At 46.5% G+C, this 11880-nt stretch overlaps 1 pseudogene; it reads left to right on the forward strand.

The window, feature by feature from the left end:
• Positions 1 to 7709: 7709 nt before the first annotated feature.
• On the forward strand, positions 7710 to 8757 carry LOC119368413 (annotated as a pseudogene).
• Positions 8758 to 11880: the final 3123 nt, after the last annotated feature.

Consider the following 11880-nt stretch of genomic DNA (forward strand, 5'->3'; position numbering starts at 1 on the left):
CGGTGACGGCGACGAGGGCGGCGACGGGGAAGGGGGTGGGCCCGGGGCGGCGACGGAGACGACGGCGGCGACGGGGACGGGGGCGGCGACGGAGACGAGGGCGGCGACGGGGACGGGGGCGACGACGGCGACGGAGACGACGAAAACAGAGGATGAATGAAAATTTCGTAAGTCGAGTATATATAGAAGACACCTTTAGTACCGGTTGGAGCCACCAACCGGTACTAAAGGCCTGTTTTGGCCAGGTCAAGCGGCGGGAAGCGACCCCCTTTAGTACCGGGTGGTGGCACAAACCGGTACTAAAGGACCCCCCCCTTTAGTACCGGTTTGTGCCACGACCCGGTACTAAAGGGGTCGCGCTGCCACCCCAAAGTTTAGTCCCACCTCGCCGGGCGAAGAGCAGCCGCACTGGTTTATAAACCCAGCCACGGCTACCACTTCGAACTCCTCTATATAGCTAGCAGGCTTGTGGGACTAAACTCTGCGCGCTGCCCTGTGAGTCTGCTGGGCCTTTAAGGCCTGTAATTACACACCTGTGGCCTATCAGGCCCACAGGGCAGCGCCCCAATTTTTTTATAGTTTTTTTCTTTTCTGTTTTATTTTCTTCTATTTATTTTTGCGTAGTTTTTTGTATAGTTTTTTCTTTTCTATTATATCTATTTTCTTCTATTTATTTGTGAGTAGTTTTTCATCTAGTTTGCCAAAATTCAACATTTTCAGAGTTCATTTTGTAGTGATTTTCAATTTCACGGTCATTTTGTAAACGATTGAAAAATAGCAAAAAAACATTTATTTTTTGCTTTATTTTTTCTTCTATTTATTTCTGAGTAGTTTTTTCTTTTCTGCTATATTTATTTTCTTCTGTTTATTTTTGAGTAGTTTTTTTATATAGTTTTTTTCTTTTCAGCTATAATTTTTCTTTCTTTTCTGCTATTTTTTCTGTTAGTGCCCGTAGTTTTCAAATTTGAATAGTTTAAATTTTGAATTATTTGAAATTAGTGTGAATTTGTTTGCACATAAAATTTCTTCGCGTTTCAAATGCCAAAACACATAACTACCCTAACTATTACAGAGATTCCCCTCTTGGTGCGAAACACAGAAGAAAGTGATGATAGCTAGTGAAGCCGATCACATCCCAGATCTTTGGGTGTGAAACTTTTTCTTCGCGTGTGTCCCTTTGCGCCGTAACCATGGAAAATCTTCATCATTTAACGGGATGCTCGGGTCAATATTCACTATGAATGGAGCAATTTCATCAAATTTTTCATAATCTTCTGACTTGTCTGTCTTGTCATCCACTCCCATGATGTTTCTCTTCCCAGAAAGAACTATGTGCCGCTTTGGCTCATCGTACGATGCATTCGCTTCCTTATCTTTTCTTTTTCTTGGCTTGGTAGACATGTCCTTCACATAGAAAACCTGTGCCACATCATTGGCTAGGACGAATGGTTCGTCTGCATACGCAAGATTGTTGAGATCCACTGTTGTCATTCCGTACTGCGGGTCTTCCGTTACCCCGCCTCGTGTCATATTGACCCATTTGCACCGAAACAAAGGGACCTTTAAACCACGTCGATAGTCAAGTTCCCATATGTCCTGTATATAACGATAATATGTTTCCTTTCCCGTCTTGGTTTCTGCATCAAAGCGGACACCACTGTTTTGGTTGGTGATCTTCTTATCTTGGGCGGTCGTGTAAAATGTATTACCATTTATCTCATACCCTTTGAAAGTCATTATATTCGAAGATGGTAACTGGGACAGCAAGTACAAGTCATCTTCAATAAAGGTGTCATGCATGGTACGTGTCTGCAACCAGCTGGTGAAACTCCTGGTTTGTTCACGTGTAATCCAGTCATCAGACCACTCCGGGTGTTTGGAGCGTAGCAAATTCTTGTGTTCATCCATATACGGAGCCACCAAGGCAGAATTCTGTAGAACTGTGTAGTGTGCTTCAGTGAGAGAATGTCCGTCCATACATATTATTTGTTCCCCTCCTAGCATGCCTTTTCCATCCAGTCTGCCCTTATGCCGCGATTCAGGAACACCAATCGGCTTAAGGTCAGGAATAAAGTCAATACAAAACTCAATGACCTCCTCATTTTGATGGCCCTTGGAGATGCTTCCTTCTGGCCTAGCACGGTTATGAACATATTTCTTTAAGACTCCCATGAACCTCTCAAAGGGGAACATATTGTGTAGAAATACAGGACCCTAAACGTTAATCTCTTTGCATAGGTGAACTAGGACGTGCTTCATGATGTTGAAGAAGGATGGTGGGAATACCAACTCGAAACTGACAAGACATTGCACCAAATTATTCTGTAACCTTGGTATGATTTCTGGATCGATTACCTTCTGAGAGATTGCATTGAGAAATGCACATAGCTTCACAATGGCTAATCGAACGTTTTCCGGTAGAAGCCCCCTCAATGCAACCGGAAGCAGTTGCGTCATAATCACGTGGCAGTCATGAGACTTTAGGTTCTGAAACTTTTTCTCTGCCATGTTTATTATTCCCTTTATATTCGACGAGAAGCCAGACGGTACCTTAATACTGAGCAGGCATTCAAAGAAGATTTCCTTCTCTTCTTTGGTAAGAGCGTAGCTTGCATGACCCTGATGTATGTCGTCTTCTCCGTGCATACGTTGCTGGTCCTCCCGTGCCTCAGGTGTATCTTTTGTCTTTCCATACACACCCAAGAAGCCAAGCAGGGTCACGCAAAGATTCTTCGTCATGTGCATCACGTCGATTGCGGAGCGGACCTCTAGGCCTTTCCAATATGGCAGGTCCCAAAATATAGATTTCTTCTTCCACATGGGTGCGCGTCTGTCAGCGTCCTTTGAAACAGGTTGTCCGCTAGGACCCTTTCCAAATATCACCTTCAAATCCTTGACCATATCATGTACATCAGCACCAGTACGGTGGCGAGGCTTCGTCCGGTGATCCGCCTCACCTTTGAAATGCTTGCCTTTCTTTCTTACGGGATGCCTGCTCAGAAGAAATCGACGATGTCCCAGGTACACATTCTTCTTACAACTATTCAAATATATACTGTCGGTATCATCCAAACAGTGCGTGCATCCGTGGTATCCCTTGTTTGTCTGTCCTGAAAGGTTACTGAGAGCAGGCCAATCATTGATGGTCATGAACAGCAATGCCTTTAGGTCAAATTCTTCCTGTTTGTGCTCATCCCATGCACGTACACCTGTTCCATTCCATAGTTGTAAGAGTTCTTCAACTAATGGCCTTAGGTACACATCAATGTCGTTACCGGGTTGTTTAGGGCCTTGGATGAGCACTGGCATCATAATGAACTTCCGCTTCATGCACAACCAAGGAGGAAGATTATACAAACATAGAGTCACAGGCCAGGTGCTATGGTTGCTGCTCTGCTCCTCAAAAGGATTAATGCCATCTGCGCTTAGACCAAACCATACGCTCCTTGCGTCATCTGCAAACTCCTTCCCGTACTTTCTTTCGATTTTTCTCCACTGCGACCCATCAGCGGGTACTCTCAACTTTCTGTCTTTCTTACGGTCTTCTCTGTGCCATCGCATCGCCCTGGCATGCTCTTTGTTTTGGAACAAACGTTTCAACCGTGGTATTATAGGAGAATACCACATCACCTTGGCAGGAATCTTCTTCCTGGGGCGCTCGCCCTCGACATCACCATGCTCATCGCGGCTGATCTTATACCGCAATGCACCACATACCGGGCAAGCGTTCAAATCTTCGTACTCACCGCGGTAGAGGATGCAATCATTAGGGCATGCATGTATCTTCTGCACCTCTAACCCTAGAGGGCAGACAGCCTTCTTTGCTTCGTACGTACTCTCGGGCAATTCGTTGTCCTTTGGAAGCATATCCTTTATCATTAGCAGCAACTTTCCAAATCCCTTCTCAGATACATCATTCTCTGCCTTCCATTGCAGCAATTCCAGTGTGGTGCCCAGCTTTTTCTTGTCACCTACGCAATTCGGGTACAATAATTTTTTGTGATCCTCTAACATGCGCTGCAATTTCTTCTCCAAATCACTCGCGCAGTTTCTCTTTGCATCGGCAATGGCCCGACCTAGATCATCAACGGGCTCATCTGATGCCTCTTCTTTAGCTTCTTCCAGCATTGCCGGCTCAGCTTCTTCCCGCATTACCGGCTCATCTTCTTCCCCCATTGTTGTATCATCGTATTCAGGGAACCCATGGCCAGGATAGCTGTCGTCGTCCTCTTTTTCTTCATTGTCTTCCATCATAACCCCTCTTTCTCCGTGCTTGGTCCAAACATTATAGTGGGGCATGAAACCGGACTCAAACAGGTGGACGTGAATGGTTCTTGACGTAGAGTAATTGCGATCATTCTTATAGCCAGCACATGGACAAGGCATAAAACCATCCGCCCGCTTGTTTGCCTCAGCCGCAAGCAGAAAAGTATGCACGCCCTCAACAAACTGGGGAGAGCATCGGTCATCGTACATCCATTGCCGGCTCATCTTCATTACACAATACCGAATAGACCAAATTAATACAAGTTCATACATAAAGTTCATACAACACTTAAATGCAGCAAACAAATAACTCTCTAGCTAAAGCATTTAAATGCAACAATAAATACGATCAAGATCGCAACTAAGGTAACAATTGATCCAACAGCATAATGATACCAAGCCTCACTATCGATGGCATATTTTCTAATCTTTCTAATCTTCAAGCGCATTTTCTCCATCTTGATCTTGTGATCATCGACGACATCGGCAACATGCAACTCCAATTCCATCTTCTCCCCTCAATTATTTTCAATTTTTCTTTCAAGTACTCGTTTTCTCTTTCAACTAAATTTAACTTCTCGACAATAGGGTTGGTTGGAATTTCCGGTTCACATACCTCCTAGATAAAAATATCTATGTCAACTTGATGGGCATAATTATTTGTCATAAACACGAAATGCAATAAATAGTTTTAAAAGAGAATATACCACATCCGAATCATAACAAGGACGAGGGCCGACGGGGACGGATATCAAAACCATGGCACTATGTATAACAAACAACGTACGAGTAAGATAATTATTATACGAGTGACTATATATCCAAATCACACAAACATCATTTTTTTTATATAAAATTTCATGAACAAGAGGCTCACCACAAGGTGGTGCCGGCGACGGGACGGTGCGGGCGATCGACGGTGGTTACGACGGAGATTTAGAAGGCACTAAGTAAACCACACCTACATATGCGAACTAAGTGTTATTTTGACCTCAAATTGCATATAAATCAAATACTACCACATATAATTCCTCCCAAATTACTAAAACCCACAATTAATCACTATATAAACCAATGCAAGAGCTAATCTAGCAATGAGAGATGAAAGGACAAAGTTGCTAACCTTGGTGATCATTTGAATGAATGAGGGCCTGCAAATCTTGACAAATTTGGGGCAAATTTTGTGATGAACTCGAGAGGAAGAAGGGAAGAACAAAAGAGAGGGAGAGGGGAAAGGGGGAAGAACAGAGTGCGGGTGGATGAAGGATTTATATAGGACGACCTTTAGTACCGGTTCGTGCCACGAACCGGTACTAAAGGTGCTAGAAGGGCCCCACTCTGACAACATCCTGCCACCACTCTCATTAGTACCGGTTCGTGGCACGAACCGGTGCTAAAGGTTTGCCACGAACCGGTACTAAAGAGCTCCTCCCGGCTAGCCGTTGGAACCGGCACTAATGGACACATTAGTGCCGGTTCTGTTACAAACCAGGACTAATGTGTCTCACATTTGATCCTTTTTCTACTAGTGTTAATGGATCTGACAAGTGAATCTTGGCGCTAAGGCGATTAACACGTCCACATGTGAATCTTGCCCTAATCTCTCGGGTCTCCTGGATCTGCGGGCTCGCTTTCCTTGAGAGGAATCTCCAAGAGTTCCAAGAATCTGCATGGCTCAACTCCGATATATGATTTGAATGACCCACCTCGTCTGCTAGCTCCTGTAAATTTTCGTTCATCCGTTTGATTCCGAGCACAACTCAGCATGCATGCATCCATCAAGGAGGTTGGAGTGATATACTACGTAGTTATCAATTTTGATTTAGGGCAAGTTTTCTTCTTACGACTTTGAACTAGTTTTAATTAGTGCTAAACTTCTAGTCTATTTTTTCATAACTAGCTAGACGTTGTTGTGCTGCCCACAGAACCCTATGCGATGGCGTTGTCTCCTCTCACACACTCTGTAATGGCTGGCTCGTTCGCTGACATCGACATTGGCGAGTGATAGGCGCCGGCTGGCCGGCCCAAACTTTCGGCCAATCGGCTGCTAGCCGCCCGATCTGGAAAACGCTAACGTCTGATCTTTAGCGTCATCTTCCTCTCTTTCCATGTCTTCCTTCTTTGCCCCGAACGCTATTGATCCCTGCTATGGATGGGTGACCTCGAAGCACCGCCGGCTCCCCCCGGCACGTCGCTCATCGTCGTCGCTCGCCGGTTGCGCCACTGGTGCCCGCTGGTGCACCCCCATGCAGCAAATCACAGTGCCCTGGATCTAGCAAAAATTCGGGCAAAACTCGTTGTTGCAGCTCCACCTGCCGCTCGTGGTTGCAACACGGGGCACGTCGTCGCAGCTCCATCCGCTGCTCGTGGTTGTAGTACGGGGCACGCCATCATAGCTCGCCACCGTCACCTAACACCGGTCCCCAGCAAATCAACTCTCTGGTCGCCGGTTGAAACTTTTTTCATATACGATTAAAGCTTCTCTGTCAACGGTTGCAACTTTTTCGGTTGCACAATATCTGGTTGAAGCTTTCTCTATCGCTGGTTGGAGCTATTTCCATCTACGGTCAAAGCTTTTCTGTAAACGGTTGCAGCTTTTTCCGTTTTTGGAGCAGCGCCTGGTTAAAAACTTTTTTTGTTGCCTGGTTGAAACCTTTTTTGGTTGTAGCATTCTGTGTCGCTGGTTGTAGCTTTCCTCGATGGGCAGCGGCGGTTGAAGTTTTCTGTATAACCGGTTGAACCTTTTCCACCTAGGGTTGAAGCTTTTTTGTCAGCGGTTGCAACACGGCGGCGTGCTGCGGTGGCTTGCCCCTAGCAGCAGGTCGCAGCGGTTGGTCTATAGCATCAACGCTGGGTTCATGGAGATCGGTGGCCGCGTCACCGAAGACGCTCACCACGCCCACGCTTCGCTGGTGGCAGCACTAGTTCAGGTGAGCTGAAAGAAATTGGGTTGCTGCGAGGAAGAAGAAATTGAGTATTACACCTAGATGCATGGGCCTAGCCTGTATTCAGCGTGCCGGGATGCGAGACGCAACGATCAAAACAAACCACGCAGTATTACATATTATCCACAGATTTAACGAGCGACGCGTCTAACTTTTTGGAGCGATCGAATAGGAGTCGTAAAGCGTTACGCACCGCGACATCTCTTAGAGATATACTCCTATACGTGCGGGATTTTTATACGTGTGCATGTAGTTCTTATACCTTATAATCTGTAATGTACCCCGTCTCTGGGAATCGTCTCACGTACGGAACCCGCCATGCATGGGTATATATCAATAAACGTATCCCTTCCAGCTGCCGGACTTTTGAAAGACCAACGCGATCGAGCCCTGTTTTACGCATCTTCTTCCTCCGTTGGTCGACCATCCCATGGGAAACCTGCTTTGTGCCTCGGTTAAGCAGCGGTACAAAAGAGAGGGCAGCCCTCCGGCCGAGACATGGTCGAGAAGCTCGACGGAGAGCGCCACAGCTACGCACAACTTCGAGGTGACCGATTTCTCGTTGCTCGACGGCGTGGGTATCGGCGTGTTCCTCAGGTCGAGCACGTTCACCGTCGGCGGCTACGAGTGGGAACTCAAGATATACCCGGACGGGTGGAAGGAGGAGCACAAGTCTGCCTACATGTCGGTCACGCTGGGTTTGCGTAAAGGGCGACTGCCGGAGACAGGGGTGAAGACAACCTACACCTTGAGCCTGCTGGACGAGCATGGGATGCCATCCAAACACACTGCTAGCCATCGGAGCATACAAAATACCTTTGAATGTCTTGGCAGCTCATGTGGCTTCAGCGCCTTTGTGGAGAAGTCCAACCTGCGACAGCTCATGGCCCACAACGGAGGCTCCATCACCGTCAGATGTGTTCTCACTGTCATGAAAGGACACCAGACGACGGAAGATGTGCACACAGTCCTAGTCCCGCTCCCGCAGTCGAACCTGCACATACATTTTCTAGACATGTTGAAGGGCGGGCAAGGCGCCGACGTGACCTTCACCGTCGGGGGCCAGTCGTTCCTCGCGCATAGATGCGTGCTCGCGGCGAGGTCCCCGGTCTTTAAGGCCGAGCTCTTTGGTAAGATGAATGAGACTCTGGCGGAGAGCATCAAGATCGATGACATGGAGCCATCCATCTTCGAGGCACTTCTTCACTTCATCTACACCGATTCTCTGCCGGATGACCGGCATGAGGATAATAGACACACGCAGATGCAGCACCTACTTGTTGCCGCGGATCGATATGGAATAGAGAGGTTAACGGCTATGTGCGAAGGGCAGCTGTGTCGAAACATCAAGGTGCAAACCGTTGCATCCACCCTTGCTTTAGCGGAGCAACACCACTGCGTGCACCTGAAAAAGGCTTGCCTTGCCTTTTTGTCTTCAAGGGGTGTGCGCCAAGCTATCAAAGAAACAGATGGATTCAGGAACCTTGTAACAAGCTGCCCATCGGTTATCCTCGAGATTTTCAATAAGCCTCCCCCACGGTCCTGAGTATATTGTTCTCTTTGGAGTTTAGTGACACACACACATGATGGATGTTTGGACTTTTTCTAAAATGAATGTATGATTTTTTGACTAATTGACACCGTAATTGCTACATAATCTAGATGATTCATTTTTTGTTCCTTCTCTTGTCTTTATTCTCGTAGATCTGGTATGGTTTTTCTTATGACAATTAGCACTTAAAGCATTTGTTCTCGATGTATATGTACCACTAACTATATCTAGTCGCGGTGGTTAATTCTCCTTTCTTTTTGTTGGTCATTTTGGATCTTTGTAGAAGCCGGCACCGGTCATCTTCGGCATCATCAAAAGGGATGCTAGACTTTGGGTTATTGCGGGTGCAAAAAAAAAGGGAAATATAATGCCGGGAGAGTAACGACCCTTTTGTCTTTGGGGTGGTGTGAACAAATTCTATACTCCTTAATTAATAGATGAGGCAAAACTTATGCATCCATTTCAAAAAAGAAAAATATCTCAGTCATCGAAAGAAAAGAAAAAAATACTCGGCCACATTCTTCGGCTTAGTATTGAGCCAAACATGTATATATATACCAAAAAGTTACATATGTGCACAATGTTCACTCTCCCACTCTCTCCTTGTTTAGGGCTCCCTACTTTCTGCTATAAATTGGACTCGTTGTGAATGATGTTCTGAACCTTTCTCTATCCCCTCTCATTTTGGCCCATCAGCCATCGTTCTATCACGGACCCTAAACAAGCAGCCGACACCGCCACGCTGAACATCCAAGAATATAGATGGACCAATGTACCGACAGGAGAGCTCCACCTTTTCTGTCCTATAATTGCATTGGTTCTTGAATATGAGATTTAGAGAAAAAACTCAATTGCATGTGTGAAAACATAAACATCAAATATGATCCTAGTCATGTTTCTAAGACTAGCTCATGTATTGATGATGATCTTGTTTTTCTGAACGTGAGCATTATTATGGTAACAAGGATACTATCAATAATGGGAAAACATTGTTTACACCCTTTTTGAAATGAATGTATGCCTTTGACTTATTGACGCCATATTTTTTTTAGGGTTAAAGCAAAGCTTTATTACAAAGACATGTTGCGCATTTTGCCCATTACAATGATGGCAGCCTCGGCTGGTACATTATCCTCCCATAGGAGGGCTTCATCAACATTACATGCATAGGGAAGTGTAGCAATAGTACGTGCAGCAGAGTTTGCTTCTCTTCTACAGAATTGGACAGTGCAGCTAGAAAACCAAAGCTTCATCTGCATCTTCAAATCCTCCAGCGGCATAGCATTCCTGGAGAAGTCCGGTTCACATCTATTCACAGCATGGGCTAGGAGCATGGAGTCAGTCTCAATGACGATTCTGATGGCCCCTAACTGAGCAGCTAAGTCAACCGCTTGACTCATAGCCTGAAGCTCAATCGTGAATGCATCAGGGACATGAGCCATCCGGCCAGCTTTGCAGGCCACCACATCCCCAACATTTTCCCGAACTACCACACCCCAAGCCGCATGATCTTGGCCTGGAACAAATGTGTCGTCAGTGTTAAATTTTAGCGTACTGGGTTGCGTCGCGCGCCATACTGCTGCTTCTTTCTGCGCACTCTCCTTGTTCTGACACGTAATCTCCATATATTCAGCATTGTCAACAGTAGCTCGGTATCCTATATTCTGCGCGCTTGCCGGCTGGCCGGCAATCTGGGCATGGCACGACCATCTGACGGTGGATTTTCCTTGTCCCTGCTCACGGTCGTTGCGGTCAGATCTCAGGCCAAAAGTGGTCGGTGGCGGTGCCTCAGGACTCAGATCCACTAGCAGTGCTGCCATGAAAATCTGGATGCAACACAGAGGTTCTGCGCTCGTGGTGGTTGACCTCGTTGCGGCGTCCGATTGTTGCGCGGCGGCTAGGCACGGGAAGGCAGACCTTGCGCCGCTGACGGCTTGGCCAGATGCGTGGCCTTCGAAAGTTCGGCCCGCGGCAGCTGTCCCCATGTGGTGGCCATCGAAAGATCTTGGGCGGTTTCTCCCTCTAGATCGGTGGTTGATTTCGGAGATGAGATGCAAAGATGGATGATGGCTTGATGCAGAGGAATGGTTGTGCAGTGATAGCGGATGCACGTCGCATATACCTACTGGGATCACGGAAAAGTGGTGGCGACAACACATGAATGATGTCGGTTGTGGTGCTACTCAAGCACCCAGTCTAAAGCTCCGGGGTCAAAGCCTAGGTCTGCCTCAAGTTGGTCACACCTGGCAATGTCAATGTTTATACATCGTTACCTTGATGGAGGCATTGCTCGGATATGCTCAGATTGCTTCTTCAAGGTGAAAACCTAGATTCTTGCCTTAACTGGTTGGATCCGGTGACGACGGCGCTTGAGTGTCGCCCCCTTCTTGAAGGCGTTACTGTTGAAGAACCTCGTCGTCCGATGGTGTCATGAGGTAGTTGGTGCAGATATGGTCATTATTGTAGTTTGCCGAACGTGGATCTGATCTTTTTTTTCTCGCCTACGCATAGCTTTGGTCTTATATGGTTTTGCTATTTGCTAGCGTGATTTTTGTGTGCGTGTGTTAGTGTTGGCTGTATGCATCTTAGCTATGCAGAGGCCGGGGTGCGCTCAATGTGTTTATATCCTCTTGATGCTTCATTTTGAGTCAGTAAAATCCACCTTTTGTCAAAAAAAGAATTATGCGCGCTTGCCGACTTGTGTCCCTGACGGACCTCGTTTCTGTTATTCACCAATGCCACCATGCATAAAACAGCTCCAGCCTCTTTTTCTGTGGGATTAGCCATAGGATATCCATTGTTTGCTGTACTGTTGTACAACACTGAACTGAACATCTGACATCCTCGAGTCCCAGGAACTGCCATGGCTCCTTAACCTTGCTGCAATGCATAAACAGATGTGCACCATCTTCTCTCGCACTCGAGCATAGCAAGCATTGATCATCATCAATGGGGACCCCTCTCCTCACTAGATTCGCCCGAACAGCAAGAGAATTATGTGCAAACCTACGAACATGCAGATCCTGCGTTGGCATGGCATCTTCCAAATCCTCTTCCAAAAAGTGTTTTCACATATATTCAGATTACCTTGGGAATCAATACTTTGTCCTGCGTCGA

Source organism: Triticum dicoccoides, chromosome 2B (genome assembly GCF_002162155.2).
Source record: "Triticum dicoccoides isolate Atlit2015 ecotype Zavitan chromosome 2B, WEW_v2.0, whole genome shotgun sequence".
Lineage (NCBI taxonomy): Eukaryota > Viridiplantae > Streptophyta > Magnoliopsida > Poales > Poaceae > Triticum > Triticum dicoccoides.